We start from the raw sequence: 17,076 nt of genomic DNA on the forward strand, positions 1-17,076 counted from the left end.
AATGCTAATGAGAGAAAACCTAAGGAAACTGGAAAATGGAAAAAAAGAAAAAGGGAATTTATTTCCCCTTTTATTTGAATTGTTCGTAGAAAGTATTACTTTTAAATGTGGTTTGTTTGAAAACTTCAAATTTTATCATTATGTTTCAAGCTCCACTTCTTCATAATTCCCTTTTTGCCATCTCTGAGTTCCAATTTTACCTTTGGATCTGACACCTCAGAGTAGCAATATGGCTGTGGCCACATCACAATGTCCAGGAGAGGACTGAGTGGAAAAAGAGTAAGATCGGCCTTCAGAGAATCACCGACAAATACACCACTCTACCTCTTTGGTGATGACTATGTCTCCCCACAAACAAATCCTCTTGGCTAGGCCTTGCTGATTGGCTTACTTCAGTTAAAGCCACTTTGAGCTGTTGGCTGGGGCCATCTAAAAAAAAAAATGAAACACACACAAAGTGTCTCAAATCAAGAATATTTGGTTTTCAAAAGAAAATCTGGAGGTCTCCTAAGAGTAAGGAGAAAAAGACAAAAAAAAAGGATGCTGGACAGAATAAAGAAGCAACAATCACAAACACCTTTTTTGCCCCAGAATAGATAGTAACCCCCATATAGATGTTAACACTAGCGTATTTACCTTCTGTATTGCCAATGCATAACATACCATACCCAGTAGTTATTTGTATTTGCCACTGAATAATTATCTACTGCAACCGAGGATATTAATTTTTTCATGACAAGTTAGGACTATTCTATTTTTTAGCCTTTCTACATGCATGAAATCATATTCTCTTCACAGACTATATAAGACCACCCACTTGGGACTGGAATACCACATGATGAAACTCTATTTTTTTAGTTGCTATATCTAATTCCATATTTAGTTTGCATAACAGAATACAGGTTTAACAAACACCTAAAACAATTGGTACAACTTGTTTTGCATATGATATTTTATAGATCTGCATTTTCAGTTGGTTCACTTTCTGTTTTTAACGCCCCCACCGTATGGTACGTTCTATGCTCTTAAATTTTTTCCTTTGAACTGATGAGTGAGTTTGTCCAAAGTACAATAGGTCTGTCTTGGTATACTTGATACTCCACACCTTCTCTGAGACAGGGAAACAATTAATACACTTAAAAGTCTTCCCCTCTTTCCTATCCCTGCTGGGGCAGTGTAAACTACGACGCTGTTTATGCCAACAAAACTTAGTCAGCAAAGGGATAATCCACATGCTATTATCCAGGCTTTACCACAATGGATTCATTTATATTTGGTAGTTTGGAAAACTTGTCAATATACTACAGTCAGGAGCGCCCTTGAGCTTAACCAGATGTGAGAATCCGGCTGGCCCTGCCAGTCCCTGCGAGGGAATTGGTCAAGATTTTTAAATTTTTGACCTGATGTTCACCTTCCAAACAGAAGCAATAATCTATATTGTTTTACCTTATTTGTTTTTATTTTTTTCTACAGATGTGCAATTTCTATGTCTTTTTAATTTTTTTTTTTTTTCACTTTTTCTGTCTGTTATAAACTTCCTTTCTTGGGCCTTGGCATAAGAAGGAATATCCTTTAATTCTAGAGGGAAAGTAGGATAGAAAGAGAAGATGTCATGTTGACAGGGTAAAATAAGTAAGAAGTGTATCTTATAATGCCTTACAGATGTACAATACTTTAGTTTACAAATGTCTTTTGTGTGCACTAGCTCAAATCTCAAAAAGGCACAGTAGGAAAGGAGGCTCAGAAAGTAGAAATAACATGTCCGACATCACATGCACGTGGTAGTGAATGGATCAAAACACAAATCTACTTCCAAGCACAATGTCCTTTTCAGAGCTGCCTCTCCATCTGTCTTTACTGTTGGGTAGCTTTTGGGGAAAAGGGTAAATTACATGCATTGGTTCACTTGTGTTTGTTTTTTGTTTTATTTTCTTTAATTTTTTTTCTCTTGTCCTTTATGTTTATTTTATTCACACCTTTTTTTTTTTGGACTTTGAAGTAAAAAGGTATTATGCTAAAATATTGTTTTGTGTCCCCTTTATGTTTTACTCACACCTTTTTTTTTTTTACTTTAAAGTAAAATGGTATTATGCTAAAATATTGTTTTTGTGTCCCAATAGTTTTGCTTCACAATTATGGTTCGAATTCCTTCAGAGCCAAATAATTAAGCAATTCTAAGAATATGCCAAATGCATATAATGAATCTGCTTGGCATAAGGCACTGAGTCCTCAGTGTTAATTGTAATAAGAGAGATCAAGGTTAGTGACAGTAAATGGGTCACAGCCAGGAGAAGTCATTTCAGGTTAAGATGACTCAGTCAAGTCAGTCTGAAGACATGCATTGCAGCGATACTATGAAAACCTGTGACCCTTGAATTACAACAGTTAGAAGGGGCTAGTGATATTTTCTAGCTTTAAAAATTCAAACACTCAAAGGGAAGCCAGAGGTGAGAGGCACAGATTTACATGGAAATTGGAATATATCAGGTTCATTGGGTCCTATGCATATGTAATATCAATAACCCCCTCTGAATTCAGTGGCAGCTCTCCTGGTAAATTCCAAGACCTCAGACAGGATGGCTACCTCGTGCAACAAGTAAGGAAAGATATGAGCAAATGAAATTAAAAAAAAAAAAAATATCTGCCATGGAGTTGATTCTGACTCGTGGTGACCCCATGTGTTTCAGCGTAGAATTGCACTCCATAAGGGTACTGTGGCTGTGACATTTTGGAAGCAGATGGCCAGGTCTTTTTTCCAAGGTGTCTCTTAGTGGGTTTGAACCACCAACCTTTTTGTTAATAGCTCTGCACTTAACCGGTTGAGTAACCCAGGGACTCCATCTTAATAATACGGCTCTCAGAATTCGTACTATTCCAGTGACTCAAGCAAAGCAAGGATACCAGAGAGACACTAGTCTTGAGGACACTGAATGGATTATTTTGGTCTGGGTCATGAGCATCAAAGCCATCTAAGACACTGGGCCAACATGGAGAGGAGATTGGAGGGTATTCTAGACTACGTCCAAGTGTGGAGAAATTTTACCATCTCTTACATAACATTTTCACAATATTGCCTGGCAGAGTAGATACTGTTTTGCTTTGGTTTTTTAATGAATATAATTTATTTTGTTGTTCTTGTTGAGAATATACACAGCCAAACATACATAAATTCAATAATTTCTACATGTAAAATTCAATGACATTCATTACATTCTTCAAGTTGCACAACTCTTCTCACCCTCCTTTTCCAAGTTCCTCTCTCCCATTAGTATAAACTCATTGCCCCCTAAGTTTCCTAACTAATCTTTCAAGTTGCTGATGTCAATATGATCCCACATAGATAGATCTTAAAAGAGCACAATGTTCAAGGCAGATGTTCTTTCCTAGATAAGCTGAATTTTTGCTTGGTTTAAAGAAGACTTCAGGGTATATTTTTGGTTTAAGGTTTAAAGACTATCTCAGGGCATTAGTTTCAGAGGTTCATCCAGTCTTCATGACTCCAGAAAGTCTGTAGTCCATGAGAATTTGAAATTCTGTTCTGCATTTCCCCCTTTTTGATCAAAATGTTCAGGAATGGTAGCTGGGCACACGTCAAAGGAGGCAGTTTTGTTTTGTTTTGTTTAATTTTTATTGTGCGTCAAGTGAAAGTCAGTCTCTCATACAAAAATTTATATACACCTTGCTATATACTCCTAGTTCTTCTCCCCCTAATGAGATAGCACACTCCTTCCTTCCACTCTCTATTTTTGTGTCCAGCTTCTGACCCCCTCTGCTCTCTCCTCTCCTCTCCAGACAGGAGCTGCCCACATAGTCTCACGTGTCTACTTGATCCAAGAAGCTCGCTTCTCACCAGTATCATTTTCTATCTCATAGTCCAGTCCAATCCCTGTCTGAAGAGCTGGCTTTGGCAATGGTTCCTGTCTTGGACTAACAGAAGGTCTGGATACCATGACCTCCAGGATCCTTCTAGTCTCAGTCAGAGCATTAAGTCTGGTCTTTTTACAAGAATTTGAGATCTACATCCCACTGCTCTCCTGCTCCCACAGGGGTTCTCTGTTGTGTTCCCTGTCAGGATGGTCATTGATTATAGCTGGACACCATCTAGTTCTTCTGGTCTCAGGCTGATGTAGTCTCTGGTTTATGTATCCTTTTTTGTCTCTTGGGCTCATAATTACTTTCTGTCTTTGGTGTTCTTCATTCTCCTTTGCTCCAGGTGGGTTGAGACCAATTGATGCATCTTAGATGGCTGCTTGCTAGCATTTAAGACCCCAGACACCACTCAAGGAGGCAGCTTTTCATGGAAGCAATTATTCACTCATTCCATTTCTTCCTCCTACCTATTGCTCCACGTGAATAGAAACCAATTGTCGTAACTTGGATACTGTTTTATTTGGTGAATATATCACTTCAGCTTCTGAAATGACGTTTGTATTCCCTGATTCCAACTATATAAGGAATGAGGTATTTCAGGAAATGTATTTAGTTTCATGACTAAGATTAAACACAGTAGATTAAACATATTAGTTTATCTCTATTCCCTCCAGAAACCCTGTTAAAATATCAGTATAAGTGGACAATGATGACTGGCTACCAAGAAGTTATTTTGCTTACTGTCTTCAACAACAGGGAATAACAAATCAAATATATATTTCCTAGATTTCTAATATATTTAGCCACATGACTCAGTTCCGGCCTAGCAGATAGGAAGACTTATCTGCACCTGTAGATGTGTTCCGGTAAACATTTTTCCTCTTTAGGAAAGGATAGCTGTTCTAAGCTACACGGGGGGGATACAGAGGGAATATCTGTATTTTCTTAATCACATCATAAAATGGCCAGTAGGTATCTACTGACAATGTGTATCATTCTTCTGTGTTTCGGGTTCACATTCCAACCTACAAAATATTCCTTTAGAACAGACTTGCTTCCTCTACCCCACTCTTCACATATAGTTTTGAGATCTTCCCTGTAGCCAGTGGCTTTACGTGTCCCTCAGAAAGAGCACTTGGGACAAACTACACTGTGTTTCAAGGTATAGATTGAGAAATAAACTTCATTAGAAAAACTTACAGCAGAAGAGTCAGCAGGAAAGAGGCTTACGGTCTCTCTCATATTTCATTTCATCCACAGAGGTGCACGGATAGACCATGATACTCTGCTGGATATGCCCCCCACCCCCATTGCTCTCTGCACGTATGGGATGAGCATGAAAATAACTATCAGTGTTTGAGAGGTATATTAGGCCACCTGGCAGTGTGGGTTTACATGCCACAGTTGTTCACATGTATTATCTGGGAAAGCAAGCTTTCCAGTAGCTGGAAAATGTGGAGCTCCTGGCAACTTATAGCCCTCATGGCAGAGGATTGAAGCCACCATCCTGTAGGAAGTTGAAAATTAGAGCTGTTCCGCATGCTGGGAGAAAGAGGAAGTCTCTGGTCCCTGTCGTCTCGTCATTTTTGTAACCCAGACTGAGGACCAGAGAAATTCGGGGGCAATCCTGCTTGTTGCACCATGATCCCCCAGTGGCCTAAATCAATATGGCACCCTAAGATATCTGTCTTCAATGGAATATTAACCTTTGTCCAATACTCAGGGATTAACTCTGTTCCAGGAATGGATCTTTGCTTTCATATTTATTTTATTACTAGTATTTTAGATTGTGAAGCATTTTGATAGTAGATAGGCAAGCATCCAATTTTATTTGAACAATTATTTTGCTCACATTAAGAGTTACAATCTTCATACCCCAGGAGAAAATGATATTCTTAGTTTCCCACCCATGAAGATAAATGAACTCAGAAGCATTCCAGAAACCTTTGAGTGAGCATGATGTTATACAAATAAGCTAATAGAAATCAAGTTTTGACTGGGTGTTATGGTAGTATTAGCTTGAATAAAGTAATGGTGATCCTTGAAAAAGACATTCTTAATTGTAGGGAGATGGTTTTTGTGTAATATTCTTGGAAGAGGTGCCCAGGGACAAGTAAGAAATGAGATCAGATGGCCTGACAATTTTAAGAATATGTTAAATACCCATTTTAATGCATACAAATTAGTTTATGAGCAAAATGAATTTTTACAGGCTTTCATTTACATTTAGAAATTCTGCTAGTTCTTGTTGGAAGGGATCTCTCTGATGAGGGCTTTCCTATTCTAACATAATACCTGCATTATGCCAAATATATAAGTTTTTGTTTTGGCATTATATTCTTGTTTCAAGATGCTGTTTAATTTGTGCATTCATCTGACAAGAAAACAATGTGTATAATTTTATAATTAGATAGGTACACTCATTCTTACTATAAACATCATGAGTATTTCAAGAAATTAGTAATATATCTTCTATGGCAATGCAACAACTCAGGGCTAAAATTATAGTGTGTTTTAAATAAACTTGCAATTGATTCATTTCATTTTTGTACAGTTTTCCCAAAGAAATGCTTGGTGCATTATACAAACCTCTTTATATATTTTAAATTCTTTTTACAGATTATATGCACAAATATGCCCCATTTTCTATGCCTATTTTGAAAATAAGACATTTTCAATTAGGGAGAAAAATATTTCGAAGGTAACTAGGATACAAATTGTAGTGTGTGTGTGTGTGTGTGTGTGAATTAATGTGTGTGTCTCTTACTTCCCTTTGCTACCCCGAGCAATCATAAACAAGCAACACACATATGGATTCAGGGGTGCAAGAATTCTTAAGCAATGGATATATATACAATAGATATATGGCTTAAATTAAAGGTTCTGGACAGAGTCAAGGATTTTTGAAGAGCATATTATACAAAAGCAGCACACTTATAAATCTAGTTTAGATAATTTTTAAAATATGTAATCACCTATTTTAAGGCCAACCAATACCAAAAGTAGTATCTGCATTTTATTCAGCTGCCCCCTCCACTTGTAAGCATATTTAATTCTAATTACTTAAAAATAATAATACAAAATGTGAATGATCGAGAAGACCTAACAGAGTGAGGTCCAAGAGAAAGAAAAACAGGCCACCATGATTGCTTTACTACTTACGGAGAAATAAAATTTAACTTACAACCGTACATGCGGGCACATATATACACACATATCTATACACACATATAAACACACATACGTGTATGTATTTTTATAATGATGTTATAGGATTAATAACATTTTATCAAAATAATTTTGCTTTAGAATGATTATTTTTATATTCAAAATCCATATAATTTTAGCATGTTTTTGTGAGTTATTTCAATAACAATGCTCTCAGTAAAAATTTTGCTATAAAGCAAACTTTCACGTATATAGCCAATTGTTGCAGATTTCTTATTTCTACTGATTTTTAAAAATACATTAGGGCATTGCTTACACTAATAAACTTTAGAAATATACATGATATAATACATAATTTTATATTTTAATTGATATGTGTTCATTTGTGAGATGTTATGTTTTAATTATTATCCCAAAGCACACTTTGCCTGGATTAAAAAAAGATTAAAAAAAAAAAAAGGTATCTTACTTTAAAAAAAAATAACAATGTGTCTATACCTGTATTCTGTTTGTGTTTATATATGTTTATTAGATATTTGTCTTTATACAGTACCTAATTTTTTTTACGAGTGTTGTTGTTAGGTTCTATCGAGTTGGTTCTGAGTCGTAGTGACGCTGTACAACAAAACGAAAACACTGCCCAGTTCTGCAGCATCCTCACGATTGTTGCTCTGTTTGAGCCCATGGTTGCAGCCACTGCATCAATCCATCCTGTTAAGGCTGCCGTGCAGTGAACCACTTCTGTGTGGCCTTTCCAGCCATTGTTTTGTAAATCCCACCCACGTGACTGGGCGGGACTGTGTAATAGGGTGATTGTGGCCCACCAAAGGGATTGGTCCATTTTGCCATCCCACTGGGTTTGAAATGAGCCACCCCAGAGGTGGGAAAGAAGATACCACCACCACCAAGGAAGAACAGCCAGGAGCCAGCACATCCTTTGGACTCAGGATCCTTGCACTGAGAAGCTCCTGGAAGCAGAAGACTAAAAGAGAGAGAGAGAGCTGTAACACTACAGACAGTGAGAAGAGGTGGCAAGAGAGACCTGGCAGGAGAGACCCAAGAGCAAAGACCTGACAGCAGAGACCTGGCAGCAGGAGACGGCACAGTGAGCTTCCTGGCCCATGGAGAAAGAAAGCTGAGTACCTTTGTGTAGAGGCTTAGGGCCAGGAGAGCTGTACCTGCAAGCACGGCTGGGAAAAAGCTGTCCTAATGGGAGAACTGTACCCTGAGTGTCCCTGAGGCTGAATTGTATCAGTTACCTCTCCAATAAACCCCATGATCGTAAATATTGTCTGTGAGTTCTGTGTGGCTATTGCAATGAATTATTTAACCCATCAGAGAAGTAGAGAGTGTCTCAGGAGGGACAGTTGGTGTCGGAATTGGTAAAGATGGAGACTGGAGGCATGTTTGACCTCCACCACATAGGAATCAGACTTGGGCTGTTGATCTTGATTCTCCTTCCCCCTTGTGAAGTTAGAGGAGGTCAGACACCACCCAAAGCCATTTTTACAAGGGTCTTCCTCTTTTTCATTAACCCTCTCCTTTACCAAGGGTGATGTTCTTCTACAGGGACTGGTCCCTCCTGTTATCAGTGTTGAAAACCATAAAATCATTTCAGTACACAGAGTGACTCAAAGTAAATGCTGATGATAAATTAGAAGCAGCTATGGATTCACAAGGGCTATTTTACATTTAAATATCGCAAAGAAGTTGCTTTTCCATTTTTCTTGAAGGACAATTCCTGTTGAAAGGCCCTAACTGTCATCAAAGTTTGGATGACAGTCAACCTAAATTTTCTCTTTATTAACTTGGAGTGATTTAGGCTTTCTGATCTCACCCTGAATGTTTCAGCTCCAACCTTGATATTTACATCCTGTAAGTACTTGTAAACAATTACCATGTCCCCTACTTAGTTGTCTGCTAGCCAAGCTAAACAGATTGAGCTCTTTTAATCTTTTCTCATAAATCAATCTCTCCGCTCCCGTAATTACTCCTGATGTTCACTTTTGAACTTTTTCCAGGATGCTCACATATTTCAAATACTCAGTATCCCAGAACTCAAAGTGATTTTTTAATGGATTCATGCTAAAATTGCGTTTAGTCAGTTGAGAAAACTGCAGCTAAACAAGTTTTCTGCAGTGTTCTGCTCTCTGTTTAGTTGCAAGGAATGGAAACATCACCATCAGGATCATCACATCAAAATATACTCCTTTTTCACTTCTTTATGGCCTTGTGCCAAACCACATGGCTGACACATGAGATGTGAAGGTTGATGGCTTTAAGATTGTATGGGATTAGCAAGAAGGTTGTTCATTGAATACTACAAAAAGAAAAGATACTGTTATACAATGTAAATAGGGAAATGAATTTATTTCCACACATTGACTTGGCAAAGAATTCCCCTACATATATTAAAAACAAAACTCACTGCCATCAAGTCGATTCCAACTCATAGTAAACCCATGGGGTTTCCAAGGCTGTAAGTCTTTAGGGAAGCACACTGCCACATCTCTCTCCTGCAGAGCCACTCGTGGTTTCGAACCTCCAGTCTTTCAGTTAGCAGTCAAGCACTTGAACCACCATGCCTTACTGGCTAAAAATTAGGTATCTCCCTGCAACTGCAATTTCTTTTTTAAAGCAAGTCTCTACTATAAATATATTTTTTAATAATTTCTGTGTCAGAAATTGTCAGCTATGATTTAAAATTCAAATTGAGATGTTGTGAACTTTTCATAAACATTTAGTATTACTGAAGAGAAAAAGAGGGAGGAAAATTAAAATCCACTGTGAGTCCATAACACACCAACCGGGGTACTCAGGCCCTCCATGATCTCATGTAGCCCTCTGGCACAAAATGGTTAAGCTCTCAGGTACTAATCTAAAGGTCGTGGTTTGAACCCAGCAGCTGCTCCATGGGAGAAAAGATCTGGTGATCTGCTCCTGTAAAGATTACAGCCTAGGAAACACTACTGGGCAGTTCCACTCCTGTCATATGGGGTCAGTACAAATCGGAATTGATTTGAAGGCACACAGCAACAACAAGACTCCCTAGAGGTTAAAGCTAACAAACATGAAGACCACAATGAGGTTATAGGGCAGGAAAGGTGCTGGGTGTGGATGACAGCTTCCTTCCAATTATATATGAGTACTTAATGCACCTTCCAGAATTATTTAAAAAAACATAATCATTTTGAGGAGTTTTCCTTCTTGATCACTAAACTCTGGTTTAATATTTTTAAGTTCTAGGAGCTAGATTTAGAGCTATTTAAGGAATTCAGTAGCAGGACTAGGAAATCCAAACCCTGAAAAATGAAAGCGAATCACATAGCAACCATCTAGACAAACTTTCACAAAATACAGGAGTGTATGTTTGACTCCCCTAATTGCTTCTATGAGCCTGAAAAAGTCTTCTTTCTGCCTTCTTTCTCTTGCTTCTTCGGTCATGTTTCACATTTTGTAGGAGGTTTGCAGCTTTCCAAAGCTTTTTCACATATTTCTGATCATGTATTCAATCAATAAATATTTACAGAAAGCATGTTGCATGTTAAATACTACTCTAAGGGCTTGATATAATTAGGAATACAAGCTAGAGAACAGGCAGTTACCACCGTGCGATAATTGCTTCAAAGTTGACGGGGGTGACGGAGCACGTTGTTGAATGTTCTTCTCCACACAAGGTTTTAATATTTCTGGGGCACATATCTCCACCTCCAGTTTATTACGCTTCTCTACTCTTTCTTGATGTCTTGATTTGGATCTCACTAGAAGCAGACACCAAGACAAGGACTCGAAAGAAGTCTTAACGATAGAGAATCTGGAATTTGGGCAGTGAGACAGAGGAGGAGAAGAAGCCGATAAAAGAGTTGTTTCCTTTTTTTTTTTTAGATAAGCAAGCCTGTTATCACACCAAGTAACAGGAGTTTTTAATCCTGCTAGGGAACTCAGAAGCCAGTGTAAATCAGGTGCTCATAACTATCCCCCTCCCAGGGTGCGGAATGCAGGGCCAGTCCCTGGAAAAGTACAGCAGTTGGTGGTGCCAATTCATAGCCCTTCTGGCTGGCCATATGGGCAGCAAAGTGGGTTTCCAAGACTAAAATCTGTCTCAGGAAAAAGAAGTGAAAGTGTTGACAATTCAACGTGGGGCTGAAATTCACTGAGCTGGAATGGTGAGGGATGGGGGCACCAACAGGTTCTGGTACAGCTACACATTTGCTTTCTTCAGAACACTCATGCTCCACGTTAAGTTCCCTCTGTCGTGTCATCGAATCCCCAAGGAGGTCCCCAGTCACAATTGAATAAAGAAAATCAAAGCACTTATAGCAGGAAGTGTAATGGGAAAAGCTACAGTTCCTGCTGCAGTAATTGATATCCTTCACCTCCCTGTCCCACTGCCGATTCCAGTGCCTTCCTCTGATCCAGCTCCTGGGCTGGTCTTGTTTGCCCAGACCTTCTCTGGCCTTGTTAGACTGACAGCAGGAAGGTGCAATGCTGTCTGTTCTGAGTAAACGGAAACCGCCTCTGATCCTCTGATGGGGGATTAACAAGAACATACTGGTTAGATTCGTGGCTGCATACTAAGTGTCAAAGGATTGTAAATCCAGTTGCCTAAAGAGAGTGCGTCCAGCTAGTAGTTGCTACTGGGGCTATCTTTGTTGACTTAATGGTTATTTGTTGTCATCTGCCATGATCCATCTGGTGTTATCAGGGGCCAGACCAGTGAATAAACAAGCATGTGATGGAGTCCCTGAGTGGCACAAATGGCTAAGCCCTGGGCTACGAACTAAAATGTCTGTTGCTAGATAGGAATGTAAAGCCAGGCTGTGAAGGCTTATAAAGTCAGATGTACAGAAAAATGAAAAAGTTGAGGGGTATGGCTAGTGATTTATGTACACCAATCTGTCTGTGACAGGTTGGCTCAAACTCACCCAGACATACCTCCCAAGAAAGGCCCAGTGATCTGTTTTTGAAAGGTCACAGCCATGAAAAAGCTTTAAAAGGTAGTTCTTCTCTGAAATCATGGTGTCTCTAAGAGATCAAATTGATTCCACAGCACTTTCACAATCAAGCCTTTGAAATGTCATTGTCTCTCTACGTCTTAAATGCTAGAGGTATTACATAAGCCAGTACCTCCCCTTCCATGTGTATCACATCCCAACTCACCGCTATTGAGTTTCTTAAGAATTTGATGCTTTATCATGCTGATGTATATCACCACCTTCTCCTAATACCAGCAAAGGGTTACTTGTTGCCATCTGGCTGGCTAACCCACCTGGCTGGTTAGTGGTCTAATTTTTGAATCTCATTCTGATGATCAACTTCTATGACTTCTTCTAGTACCAACTGTCTTAGTTACCACTAGAAGCAGAATCTAGGCAAGTATCCCAGTGCAAGTAGTTTATTTTGAAGGTGATTCCAAGAAACACTAGTAGGAGATTAGGAAAGTGACAAAGTGGGGAGGGGGGAGGCAGTTAATCTTTTTTTTTTTTAATAAAGCAAGTGGCAATTGTAATTGAGGGTCAGAGGAATTTGTCTCCCACTGAAAAACTCCAGGATGTTGAAGTAAAACGTGTATCCCAGGGCCATGCCACTAGAGGGACAAGAGGGCTGAAGAATTTATATATCCATTCCCATTGGCCTTTTGTTGAAGGCTTTTCTCCAGGAGTAATAATTCTCTGCCCTCAGGCAACAAGCTGGGCTTCAGAGAACAGAGAACAGCTGAAAGAAAAGACATGGAGGTGCTGCCATTTAGAAGCTGGCCTGACGTGTGCAGAGGAGTAAAGACAGGGTATCTGGGTGGGACACTGACAGTGTCTGCTATGCTTGGGTAAAGGACAATCTAATATAGAAAAATGGTATTTTCTAAAATTATAACTTTGCAATGTTTGTCTCTAAACGTATTACTGTAATACCTACTTACTCATCCTTATTGTAGCTAAAGTTTTCTTTTGATAGATCCTTAATATAAACAGTTGCGTACTAATTTCATAGTCTCTATTTTTACTCTTTTTACCCATTATGAACATATGTTTGATTTATAAAATTTCTGTAATTTGTTGGAGAGATAATATATGAAGAATAAATAGCAATATAACTTCAGAAACAGAACAATTTCTGTTGCTAGATAGGGAGAGAAAGCCAGATTATGAAGGCTTATGAAGTCAGATTCACAGAAAAGTGAAAAAGTGGAGGGATAAGGGCCAGGGCTTACATACACCAATTTGTGCAGGCTGGGTAAAAAAATGCACACATATATTCAACATGGGTATTAGTATACGTGTGCGTGTGTGTATAAATACATATGAAATGTTTATATATAAAATTTGTGGTAAGTTTAAAATTTCCAGTAGTTGTTGAAAAAGAGAAAGAAATTGTTAACCTAAACTGGCGATGACAGTAAAGGAGATTGCTACTAAGATAAACCCAAGCCAAACCCACTGCCATCAAGTCAATTCCAACTCATAGGGACCCTATAGGACAGAGTAGAACTGCCCCATAGAGTTTCCAAGGAGCGCCTGGCAGATTCCATCTGCCGACCTCTTCGTTAGCAGCTGTAGCACTTAACCACTATGCCACCAGGGTTTCCAAACTAAGATAGATAGATGGATGTAGATACATAGATGATAGATAGATGATAGATGGTAGATAGATTACAGATTAGACAGATAGATGATAGACAGATAGATATATGATAGAGAAAGAGAGAGATGATAGATAGATGATAGACAGACAGATGATAGAGAGACAGATGATAGATAGATAGATAGATAGATGATAGATAGATAGATGATAGATAGATGATAGATAGATAGATAGATAGATAGATAGATAGATAGATAGATAGATAGATAGATAGATAGATAGATAGATAGATAGATAGATAGATAGATAGATAGGTAGGTAGGTAGGTAGGTAGGTAGGTAGGTAGGTAGGTAGGTAGGTAGGTAGGTAGGTAGGTAGGTAGGTAGATAGATGATAGATAGATAGATAGATAGATAGATAGATAGATAGATAGATAGATAGATAGATAGATAGATAGATAGATAGATAGATAGATGATAGTTTTCTCAAAATTAGAAAGGTTAACTATGCAGTCCAATAAGAGAAGTAACTTTCTGTTGTTAAGGTATATTCCTAAAAATGTTTTTGGCATTTGTATATCTAAAATTAGTCAGGTTATGAAAGGGAAATGGTAAGAGAATGTGTTTCTGAAGTATTTATTAAGGATTAAAAAAATAAAGAAAAATTTCCATCTAGTAATTCTGACTGTTGTGGCCCTAAAATAACTTACTAATCTCTCTGCAGGTGCTAACTTTGATCCTTGGAAACCTATTGGGAAAGTAGCAACTTTGAAAGGATTTGGAAATCTTGAAACTAAAAGTGTCCGACTGTACAAGACTACTATCGATCCTATGGCCCAACAGACTTGCAAGCTCAAATCAGGCACCTCTATTTTCCCATCTTTAAAAACATCTTCCCATAAAAATAGCAGGCTCTTTGCCCAAGTAAAGACACTCATCAGGCAATATATCACTTGCAATACTTTGAAGTCATTTGTATGGAGAGGGTTATGGATTGAATTATGTCCTTCCAAAATATGTGTTGAATTCCTCGTGCTTTTACCTGTGGATGCGATCTTATTTGAAAGTAGGGTTTTTCTTTTATTACATTAATGAAGTGATACCAGTGTAGGGTGGATCTTAAGCCTAATCACTTCTGGGTTATAAAAGACCAGAATAGACACAGGAACACACACAAGGGGGAAGACAGATTGCACGCGTGGATGGCCTACAAACCAAGGAACATCAAAAACCAAGGAACACCTAGCACTGCTAACAAGAAAGGAATCAACACTGTTGAGAACTTGATTTGGACTTTTAGTCTCCAGAACTGTGAGAAAATGAATTTCTGCTCTTTAAAGCCACCTTCTTACGCTATTTGTGTTACAGCAACTCTGGGTAACTAAGACAGTAATTTAGGAGGGGCAATATACATTGTCTTGTATTATATGGGATATGAATATAGTGGGTGTCAGAATTTGTCTTGTTAGATGACGTTATTGGGCTAAGAAGAACTGGGAAGAGAATTCACAGAAACATAAAATATCAGATGGAAGAAGAACAAGTTCAAAGCTAATAAAGGAAGAATTATCTTTGGATGAGAGAAGGGGTGTGCTCTAAATTCTGGCTTCAAAGTTATGCTTTCTTTCAGTTGCTGCACAAATATTTAATGAGTACATGGTCTGATGAATAATGCTGATCTATTCCAATTTTATGTGAGTACAAATAGTGATTTTTCAAAAGAGTGTGTCAAAATGGGTTGAGAGTCATTACTCATTAATATCAATTAAGAATCACCAACTTGAAGTTTGTACAGATATCAGCCATAGAAAACAATACCAAATATATATCTATATCCATATCTTTATATCTTCATATTCATGTCTTTATCTATATACCTATATCACACATCACACAAAGGTTAAGGACAGGACATATCCAAGAATTAGGGAAGACTTTGTGATTTCAAGATCTCCGCCTCATCTTCTTGTCCCGTATGAGATGATATGATACGAAAGTATACAATTAAGAAATAAAACCATAATTATGTTACAGGCATTGGGCAACAAAAACCGTAATCTCTGAGGAAGACTCAGTTAATTCTGAACATGAAGAAGAACATCCTTGACCATGCTTCGTAGATGTGGGAGTGTAATAACTGTAGCATCAGGTGGTTTCTGTTTTTGGAAGGATGTACTGAGCCCCAAAATCAAGCCAAAATCTGCCTGAAAGCACCAACTTAGAACAAGAATGTGGAAATAATAAAAGAAAAGTAAAAGGAGATGAACGCCAGATTCAGATTTACCAACCTGCATCTAGGATATCACGGTTCTCAACTGAGGGTTGACAACCAAGCCCATGGTGTCTTTGCAACGCTATTTGCTTCAGTAATTTCCATGTGCCAGTAAACACAGGTAAAGTAATTCTCAAGTCTGGCCAATTATTTGCTTCTTTTAACCATGTTTTCTTTCTCACAAACCTAATGTTGACCATCTTGAAACCATTTAAAACAATTTGGTGAGAAGGGAACAACATTAATGGAATCTTTGCCACAGGGCTCAGCTTCTCCATTTCAGAAATGACAATTTTTAATGGGCCTTGTTGCCCAAAGTCCTTTTCAGTTGTATTCATTTTCCTTTGGGAGATTTAGTAGGTTTTTTCCACAAGGCTGTCCATCCCCCACTCTTCATGTGGCCTTACTTCTGCTCTCAAACAGAAAATCCTTACCTAAGCTCATCTTTTGCAGTATCAAGAAACAATGACCACATGTAATCATCATATGCCACTAGTAGTTTTCTCACTTCACACTATGGAGTTGGTAAGCCTGTGGCCTACATTCCAAGTTATCATAGCTAGTGTTATACTAATGGGTCACACACAGATATGGTGACAAATCTTTATTATCCCAGTCTCTGATATTAGTGTCATGACTGTCTATCACCTGATCATTAGATAAATACTGTGTATTTTTTGGTTTCCTTATAAATTTGTACCCTATAGTCCACAGGGTATTAGATAAGAAATAATAATCACATCTGGAAAACTTATGGAGCAATTTAGAATTTTGATAGTTAAAAATGCCAAGAGTTTTACAGAGAAATAACATACCATGTTCCAGTTATTAAACACTTTCTATTGGAAGGCCAAAGTACCTTATTTTACCACATAAGTTAATCTTTACCATGACCCAAAGATGTAACCAATATTATCATTGGTATTTTGCAGACATGGAAACTAAGACACAAAGAATTTAAATAGCTCACTCAAGAAATATATTTGGTAAGTGGTATAGCTAAAATTTAATTCCTGAATTTTAAACCTTGTTATATACTACTTTTTGTAGTACTTCTAAAGGAGTGAGAATCAGAGGTATAACATACTTATGGTCTATACTGAGTACAAGAGGACAATTAAGATATATTGTCAAATTTCAAGTATGAGGGCAAAAAATATACATTTAGATGTTACAAAAACTTAAAAA

The sequence above is a fragment of the Elephas maximus genome, chromosome 23 (genome assembly GCF_024166365.1).
Source record: "Elephas maximus indicus isolate mEleMax1 chromosome 23, mEleMax1 primary haplotype, whole genome shotgun sequence".
In the NCBI taxonomy this organism is placed as follows: domain Eukaryota; kingdom Metazoa; phylum Chordata; class Mammalia; order Proboscidea; family Elephantidae; genus Elephas; species Elephas maximus.